Raw genomic sequence first — 10,580 nt, 5'->3', positions numbered from 1 at the left:
TGTTCTATGCTTTATTCAACTCCTGTCTTTCCTTGAAACACTTCCCTATGTTACATTCCCTTTCTTGGAATTTCACTTTTTAGCTCACAAAAATTCATAATACCAGGGAAATGAGAAGGTTTTTGGTTTAGAACAAATATTAACTGGGGCACCTGGTGTCTCAGTCCATTAAACATCCGACTTCGGCTCAGGTCATGATCTCACCGTTTGTGGGTTCAAGCCCCACGTCAGGCTCTGTGTTGACAGCTAGCTCAGAGCCTGAAGCCTGGAGCCTGTCTTCGAATTCTGTATCTCCCTCCCTCTCTCACCCTCCCCCGCTCACGTTGTCTCTCTCTCTCTCAAAAATAAATAAGAAAAAAACATTTAAAAAATTTAGAACAAAGATTAACTATACTAATAATCAACAAGTGGTGCATAGCATTTTACTGCATTGTATTTCAATTCATAAGTACTCCCAGTGCCCTTTGCCTTCTGAAAGGGAATGAAGTTTTAAAGGAGCATGTATTCTCAGATCTATTTTTAATAACTTTTTTCTCTTTGTTTTTTTTTTAAATTTTTACATATCTTACAATCTATATTTATTTTATCATCATTTTAATCAAGGATGCTTTGGCTATCCCCTGCTTAGCTCACCACGTTATATTCATAGCATTTTTAGTAGATTACAACATTTTGTACATTTGAAACAGAAAACATATTTTGTGGATGATTCTCCTGAAATTTGGTTACCTGTGTGGTAGAGCTCAAAAAGAAAAATTTTTGGGGCGCCTGGGTGCCTTCAACCGTTAAGTGTCTGACTTCAGCTCAGGTCATGATCTCAAGGTTCATGAGTTCAAGCTCTGTGTCCAGGCTCTGTGCTCACAACTGGGAGCCTGGAGCCTGCTTCAAATTCTGTGTCTCCCTCTCTTTTTGCCCCTCCCCTGTTCGTACCCTGTCTCTCTCTCAAAAATAAATATTTTTTTTAAAAAAGAAGAATTTTCTTTCTAAATGTCTAAGTTTCAAATTTTTTATATTTAAATGAGGTAAATAGAATGCCATACTTTTAAACTATTGTTCAATGTTATAAAACCCTATGAAATTGAATATTTAAAACGGTTTAGTTATCACCAAATTAAGAACAATATTTAGGGGCACCTGGGGTTCAGTCAGTTAAGTCTCCAACTTTAGCTCAGGTCATGATCTCACTGTTCATGAGTTCAAGCCCTGCATCAGACTCTGTGCTCACAGCTCAGAGCCTGGAGCCTGCTTCAGATTCTGTGCGTGTGTCTCTCTCTCTGCCCCTCCCCTGCTCACACTCTGTTTCTCTCTCTCAAAAAAATAAACAAACATAAAAAAACAATATTTAAAATCTATTAGAACAAATAGTTGATTATTTGACAAAGCTAATGAACATCATACATAAATATATTGGTGTGTGTGTATGTATATATAACCAAACACACACATATTCTGATAACATTGATTTCCATATTCAGGATTCCTTTTTCATGTACTAACAGATCAATAGTTATTTCAATGTTGCGATACACTCAGCTGAAGTTGAAATTTCCTTGTCTTCATTGATATTCAGTATACCATGTGACTGTATCATTTCCCAAAAATATTTAGAAGCATTTATTTGTTAGGTAGTCAGTTGGGACATACTCTTTGGCCCTTGTTTTCTGTTGCTTGAAATGGAATGAGATGAAGTTCTAACATCTATCTAGGACATAAAGTAATCTCAAGCATGGAAACCAGTGCTGAGGATGAAAAGGCTGAAAGCTAGAAGGTGCCTGGACCCCCGATTGCCACAGAATCATTAGAACACCGCCGGACTTCTTGCTTCTGTCTTGATTTATTTGAGAGAAAATAAAATCTTATGTTTAAACCATTTATTAAGAGTCAAAAAATGGTACCAAAAGATCAGGGAACAAAAGTGGATGTTTCATTCCTTAGTTAAAATTATAAAACATAGTGACCACTGTGGTACACTGCTCAGATTCTGCCTCAGCATTCAAGAAGTCAATCCTTTCACTGCTGGGACCAGGGCTAGCAGGTCTTCAGCTGTTGCCAAAGAATGGCCCTTTGCCTAAAAAGAGTTACCCTACTTAAGGTCACATCCTTTTTTTGGGGAGCAACTAGCATCTAGTGGCTGGTTAATGTGGGTATACAGGTCCCCAGCCCCAAAGTCCCCAACTAGGAACAACTCAAGGGCATTCCAGTGTCAGAGCTCTCCATGGTGTCCGCAGAGAGCTTCTGTCAAGCTTTCATGGAAGGCTAGCTTTTTCCTACCCCATTCTTTCTTCCTTCCCTTCTCTCAAGGCTATGATTGTCAAAGCATGCCCTAATAACTTCCTACACACAACTCTTCACCTCAGAGTCCACCTTCTAGAAAATCCAATCTGCAATGGTATTAAGGGCTAAAGATTAAGATATAGTTAGAAAATTTGGTTGCAATGGTGAGATCAGCATTAGCGTTAAGAAACCCATCCTTCATCACTCATAAATGCACGTATCAATTGGAGTTTGGTGGTAGAAGCCCAAACAAATAAAAGTAGGAAGAATTAGGGGCACCTGGGTGGCTTAGTCCATTAGGCATCCTACTTGGGCTCAGGGCATGATCTCACCGCCTGTGAGTTTGAAGCCCCGAGTCGGGCTCTGTGCTGACAGCTCAGAGCCTGGAGCCTGTTTCAAATTCTGTGTCTCCCTCTCTCTCTGCCCCTCCGTGATCTCTCTCTCTCTCTCTCTTTCTCTCTCAGAAATAAATAAACAAACATAAAAATTAAAAAAATAGAATGAATTAAAGGAACATTTCACTTTCCAATTATCTTAGAATATTTTGGAATATTTTTCATCATGTGCAAATTTTAGAAAAATATTATCAGAAGTCTATTAAATTCAGCAAGTTTTTGAGCATGTGCTAAAACTAATACACACTAGTATTCACAAAATAAAAAAAAAACATTTAGATCAAGTCTTAACCCTGGAGAAGCTCTTAAGGACATAAATAGTATGTTTTCCATCAAAAGGAAAAGTGTTTACAACTGAAAACAGTCTTCCTAGCTCTTATTAGAAAATGATGCTTATTCATGCAGACAATTGAAATATGAGAATTGACAGGGTTGAATGTGGTAGTCCTTGTGGTGCATTGGCACTCAAATATAAGTACAAACAACACTGTGATATTAAAGCGCTTGCCTTCTCTGGACGTCAATGAACGTTTCTCCAGTAAGTACTGTGGTTATGATTTGATCTATATCTATGTACAGTGCCAACTAATCAAGTAAAGTTTTCCCTTGCCATAAAAGGCTTTGTGAATTTTACAGCAAAGTCATGATCGTATTTTTTAAAATGCAAAATGGCATTTCCGTTCTTCTTGAGCGGGTCCTGACATTTCCCCTTGAGCCTTCCTAAAGCCCATTTCCTCATAAATATCCTACCCCTCCTTAAATAGAGGTAAAAGTCATTTATTTTTTATTAAAAATGACTGCAATAAAATCAAGCTTTTTCTGAGGATGAAAATTATGCTAACCCAATGTACACATTTCACACAAAAAGTGTTTGCAGGCAAGAGGCCTAAGTATTATCTAATTATTCTCTTTTCTTTCACAAGCTTAACATCTACTCTGAAAAGCCCTCTGTTGTTGAAATAATGCCCATTTTTTCAGTTATGGTTTTTATCATGCCAGAAGTTAGGCAATATTGAAATACCTTATGTTGTCAACACATATTTTCAGATCATCCAGTGATCTCATAATCACTCAAAACAAAAATCAATCATGTTTTCATGATAACCATATTCTAAAAAGTGGAACATACTCATGTCAACAAGTAATTGGTTGGCTAAATTAAATCAGCTTTATTTACACTACTTTGTGTTTCAATTCACTGAAATTAGAGACAAAAATACCAAATCAAGTACAGAAATATAAATTTTTAAAAAAATATATCATATAATATAGCTTTGAATGTCATTCACTTTTTCTTCTTCCATATACATATATTTACATATGTATGTATGTATTTATGTATATATGTGTATATACAAAAACATATGTGAATGTGTAGATACATATAAATATAGGTACAGATACAGACACACATATATGGAGAGAGATTTATTTGAAGGGATTGGCTCGTGCAGTTGTGGAGTCTGGCAAGTCCAAAATCTGTAGGGTAGGCAGCAGCTTTGACACCCAGGGAAGAGTTGATATTATAGATCAAGTTTAAAACCAGCCTCAGGGCACTATAATTATTCTTTTAAGGCATTCTACTGAATGAGGCTCACCCACAGTACAGAGACTACCCTGCTTTACTCAGTCTGCTGACTTGGTTGTTAATCTCAATCTAAAACTGACCTTCACATATCTAGGCTAGTAGGTGACCAAATATCTGGGTGCCATGGCCCAGCCAAGCTGGCACATAAAATTAACTTCTCCTCCTCACCCTCCTCCTCCACCTTCTACCCTAATATTTGGCTTTAATTTTCATTTTCTCTATGAAATATTCTTCTGGTCAGTATTGTTTCTGATAAATCTTGCCAAAAGTTCTCTACATTTTCCTTTACGTGCCTGTTCTTTTCTTTTTCTTTAATTAATTATTAAATGAGTTGGATTTTCTTAGGCTACATATTTGCAGAAGATTTCTGTGGAAATAAAGGATAGAGTAATGTGGAGCCATATGCTTTCTCCTTCCCTGCTAGTCTAGCGACAGCATCTTTCCAATATGGCTTATCTGTGTGATGTGTGAATTCTTGTGAAAACTGTCCTTCTCTGCTTCCTGTAACCAGAATAAGTGACAGAGTGCTTCTCCTACCACTCTTGTATTCTCCATTTCCCACAACCTTAGCTAAAATTTAAACATAATAAGTTTTAGAGTGAGTCTATTACCTTTGATTTCTAATAGTTGCCATCACCATCTCCCTCCCAAATTTTGCCTTCTTTCATCCTTTGTTGAACAAAGTTCAGATACTTGTAAAACAAATGGTAATGGGAAATAGGACAATAAATGGTCTAATTATATGAAATTCTTGAAAGGACTGGAGAGGGACTTAGAGATAATCTTTCCACAGGTAGATGTGAAAATACAAGGGGATAGTCTTTATGTGTTAACAAAAGAGATTATGCTGAGCCAGGGAGTTCAGTATTTGGGTGGTTATGATAGAATCATTAATCTCCTACTGTTGGGGTCATAATCAGCATAAATAACTGAGGTGTTCACACATCCAGCTAGCCTTACTTCTACCCATTAGCCATAGCTTCTGAGTCCAGTAATAGAAGACAGCAGGTATATTTTTCATAAAGTTTGAATAAACTGGCCTGGGTGTCCCCATTTGAGAAACGTCAGCAGTTTATGTTGTCTCTAGCACTGGCTGAAACCATATCAACAAATGTTATCCAAACTTTCAATAATATTTTTTAAAGTTGCTAATATGTTTCTTCCTTTGATTCATGCATGGGAAGAAATATGTGTTGATAAACAGAAATTTGTGGATATATGTAGATAGAATAAAATACTTTCTAAAATTTTTAAATAAATTCAGGACAAAACTTCTTTCACTTACATATTTGCAAATAATCAGATAGATTTATTTGGAAATAGCTTCTTTTTCAGGCTCTTACAGTTTTGCTAGCTGTATCAAAATTTAGAGGAATATGGTATTTGCAATCCTTTATTAAAATCTAATCTTGAGATAGTCTTGGCCTACTTTTAAAATTAAAAGTTTTCATAGTTTAGTAAAATTCAGCTGAATTTTTAGTTATTGCTATCTTTAAAGGAAACTTCTCTTATTTACTATTGAGCCATCATATCCTAATTTATGCAGGTTAAAAAATTTAATAACATAACTAATAAATCCTTCTGGTTTTATTTCAAGAAAATCAAAGCAGACAGGAACAGCATAGATAATATATAGTAGTTCATGAATATACTAACAAGAAGATCTGTTCTAATTATAATACACTGAGCATTAATGAACTTATTCCTATCTTAGAATCAAATGCCTTTTCTCTGTGCCTCCCTCCCACAAAAGCATTCAATGGTTAGACTTCAGATTACAATGGTTTCAACTACAGGTATTTGGAATTAAGGAAAACTGAAGCTGAAAATTATGAAAAGAATATTCACTGAATTTCTATAAGCTTATCATTAACTAGTAGATTCTGATACTACCTAGTTGGTTGACTTTAGAAGTTATAAAATTTTATAAAATCCTCAAGGCCTCTACCTTTCATTTTACTTACAGTATAATCAATTTTCTTGAAATAAAACTAGCAAGATTTTCTGGTTACATTATTAAACAATAAACCCAGTATAACACTGTTAAAATATTAACTTGAAATAAATTATTTATATCCATTATAATGATATCGTTAAGCATTTTTAAGTCTCTTCATATCCAGTATTCTCCCTATGTATGATGAGAGAGATAAATATGTTAATAAAGTAGACTTCCATCAACATTTGCATTTCCAAATATTTATAAAGCATAAACAAAGATTATCTAAGATTAGGTGTAGGTAAGGCTGAGTATGGGTGTAGAGGGAAATGGAGGTGTAGAGGGTACTGGAGAGTATGGGTGTAGAGGGTACTGGAAACGATCCAAGCTTGGCCCAGGTCCCCGTAGATCCCTTGTCTCTTTGGTGTGTGACACTTGCCCAGCTTTATAGTGTGTTTGATTTTCTAAGCAAGCCCTCAGCTGCCACTGTTGTTGGGGAGACTGCCCTCGGGGTACTGGAGCTGATTTGCTTATACAAGCAGAGAGAAGAGAGGTAACTCACAGTCATCTCTTAGTCAATAAATAATGAATGCAGGTGGAAACCCAGCTCTTGTTCCCAGAGCCAGAGAAAGTCAACCAACTAGGTAGTGTTCAGAATGAAAGTTTTTGTGAAAAATTACTAAATAATCACTAGATAAATTACTAGATAATTTCAACAGTGAGGAAAGAGTAAACAATAACAACAAAATGTAAAGTATTTTGTAAAGTTATTAGTTTAAATACAACCATTAGGAAAAAACATATCTTTATAGAAAATAATGTAGTGACGCATTTAAAATAATAAGTGAAAACTTAAATATGAAGTCAGATAAATGTAAAGGCGTAAGAGTGAAACCATAGTAATGAAAAAACACCACCAGATCTTTTAGATGTTAAAAAGAGAGTAAAAATTCCCTTTTCTGGGAATGGTAGATTAAGAGTTTATTGAATACCTGCCTGAAGAAAACATTTGTTAAATTAAACACAAAAACTATTCATGTAAAAAATGATGACTAGACATTAAATTTAATAACTTCTGCTAATCAGAATCACCATTAGGGGAATGTAACAGTAAACCAAAGATTAGGAGAAGAAATTAGCAAGACATATATTTAAATAAAAAGACTTACACCCAGAATAATGAAGGATTTTAAAACCAATAAGAAAAAGACAGCTCAATAAAAACATGCAAAAGACTTAAGAAGCTACTTCATGCAAAATATATATGTCTGCAAATATTGAGTAAACATTTGAAATTTTGCTGAATTGCATTAGTCATCATAAAAATGTTAATCAAAACCACAGTGATAGACAACCAAACACTCACTGAAAAGGTTAAAAAACAAAAGACAAAATAATACCAAGATCTGGTGAAAATGTTGAACAACTGGAATTCTCATACTCCAGTGGTAAATAGGTATAAGTATTTTATGAAAATATATGTACTAAAATTAAGCAAGTGAATTCTCCATTATCCAACAATTCTACACCTAATTATAAATATATAAATAAACATATAACTATATATATATACATACATACTAGAATGTTCTTGGTAGCTCTATTGGAAATAGGCAATAATGGAGGACAATAGAAATACTCTTCTACAGTAAAGTATTCTCCTGTAATTGTATCACAGGTTGAACTCTCTCTGGAAGAAGATTCTGAGAAAGAGCTTGGAGTGGAAGATGATTACTAAGGATGGACACCTATGCAAGGAAGGCAAAGGAAGTGCTGACTGAGCAGAGGGGGAAGTAGAACTTTGCTACAAGACCAACAAAGCCTCTTTCTGAAACAGGCAAGAATCTTGGGCATGAAGATAACCCATCAGAGGTGTCTAAATCGGGTTGAAATAAGGGGTCAAGCTTAATAACCAGATGTGGATTGTCACAGGAAGTGCATAACATAAGTGAGGAAATCCTCTGTGACTGAAACAGAACAGGTAAAGATAACAGGAGGTAGGGTGCCTGGGTGTTTCAGTCGGTTAAACATCTGACTTTAGGTCAGATCATTAACTCACAGTTTGTGAGTTTGAGCCCCATATCAGGCTCTGTGCTGTCAGTTCAGAGCCTGGACGCTGTGTCAGATTCTGTGCCCTTCTCTCTCTGCCCCCTCCCCACTCTGTCTCTTTCTCTCAAAAGTAAATAAACATTAAAAAAAAATTAAAGATGACAGGAGGTGGCTGACTGTGCTCCCACCAGGTGGGCAGCAAATCTTCTTAATTTTTATTTTTGGTGGGGGCTGGGCAGCAGGCCTGAGGTCTAAAGGAAGATCTGAGCAGCCCTTCTCAACATTAGCAATTGACAGAATACTATGACAATGACAATGAACAACTCATCACTACATGAAATACGGGCAAATCCTACAAACATGAAAAAATAGTTTACTTCTATTTATATTAAGTTCAAAAACTGGAAAAACTAAACTTGGTTTTCATAGCTAGCATATAACTACCAAAGCGGGGTGCTAAGTGACTGGGAGGGGCCAAGGGACTTCTTGGGCAATGTTAACATTCTATTTATTGATCAACTGCATACTTCACTGCTGTGATCACTTTGTTAAAATCAATTCAACACAAACATTATGATTTGGAAGCATATTCTGTGCCAGCAGAATGCAAGTACAAAGTGATTGATAGTTATGTCCCCAAATGCAACAATAGCTTTCATAGATCAGAAACAACAGGTAATGTAAGGAGAGATAGATAGGAAGCCACCAATCCCAGGGATTTGAAGAGACCTCTCACAACTAAGTGGACAACAGGTTCATAAAGGCACATGACATAAAAAAACAGAATCGGGGTGCCTGGGTGGCTCAGTCGGTTAAGCATCCAACTTTGGCCCAGGTCATGATCTCACAGTTCATGGGGCTGAGCTCCGCATTAGGCTCTGTGCTGAGAGCCAGCTCAGAGCCTGGAGCCTGCTGCAGATTCTGTGTCTCTCTCTCTCTCTGACCCTTCTCTGATCATGTTGTCTCTCTCTCAAAAATAAATAAAACATTAAAAAAAATTTAAAAAAACCAGAATCAAAAGTATGTGGTATATATTTTACATAAATATTTGAACTAAGATGACAATATACTTTTTCAAATGCTTATGGAACATTGATTAACAACTTCCCATACATTACACTGCACACACAAAATACACCTTAATCTTCCCAAAGGATGAAAAATAACACAAACAGCTTCCACTGAGCAAAATGAAACAAAACCAACATAATATCATATCAGAAATGAAAAGGCCCTGGGACGCCTGGGTGGCTCAGTCAGTTAAGTGTCCAACTTCAGCTCAGGTCATGATCTCACAGTGAGTTCAAGCCCCATGTCTGGCTCTGTGCTGATAGCTCACAGCTGGAGCCTGCTTCGGAATCTGTGTCTCCCTCGCTCTCTGCCCCTCCCCCTCCCCACTCTGCCTCACAAAAATAAATAAATGTTAAAATAAAAAAAATAAATGAAAAGGCCCTTTCCTTGGTAAATAAAAATAACCCTTGACTCAAAGGGGAAATATAAAGCAAATTTAAAGATTTTCATGAAAATAAAATGTATCAAAATGGGTGAACTATAGCTATGAAAATGCAACTAAGAAGTTTCTAACTTTTATAGTACATGGAGGTCTATCAAAATTTCTTCCTGTTGGAATCCTACCCTTCTTTTCAGATCCACCTGAAATTAATCCTTTCATTGAACACCTCTCTTTGGTCTCCAACCCAAATAGAAGCTTGCCTTATACAACAGAGAAGACATAAATAAATTGGATTTCAAAGATTTGAGTAGGCATAGGAATGTGTTTGTACATCTTAACGGATACTTTTCTATTGTTACTTATATTTTATTTATCAACTTTGATTAACCTCAATCTGACCCAAGACCTAGGCCAAATTTTACAGATCTTTAAATATATTGACCACATTGCTTTGTTAGTATATGATATTTAATAAATGTTTTAAACTAAATCAAAACTGTCTAAAAGTTACGTGTCCATTTATCCAGCTTTAATTTTCCTCATCAAGTATTTTCTTAAGGAAACTTGTACTATATACAATCACAATTATGATTTCAATACACAAACCTTTATAGACTTAAAGCTAGTGGCATGCAACTCTGCACATTCTCATTCAAGTGGAGTTTTCAGTTTTGAATGAGTATTTCTTAATTAGTCATTTTGAAAAAGCTTAATATTTTGGATAGAACCTATCTTTCTCCCAGTGTCTCTTTACGAACAATAATCATTGGTAGCAATTAAGACTTCCTAATCTTTGATGAGCATATTTTAGTTCACTTATGAGTTTCTCTCTTGCTTCTTTTATCTCTTAATAATAGACTGATAACTTTTAATGTTATATTC

The sequence above is a fragment of the Suricata suricatta genome, chromosome 6, assembly GCF_006229205.1.
Source record: "Suricata suricatta isolate VVHF042 chromosome 6, meerkat_22Aug2017_6uvM2_HiC, whole genome shotgun sequence".
NCBI lineage: Eukaryota > Metazoa > Chordata > Mammalia > Carnivora > Herpestidae > Suricata > Suricata suricatta.
This window is presented reverse-complemented; position numbering follows the sequence as displayed.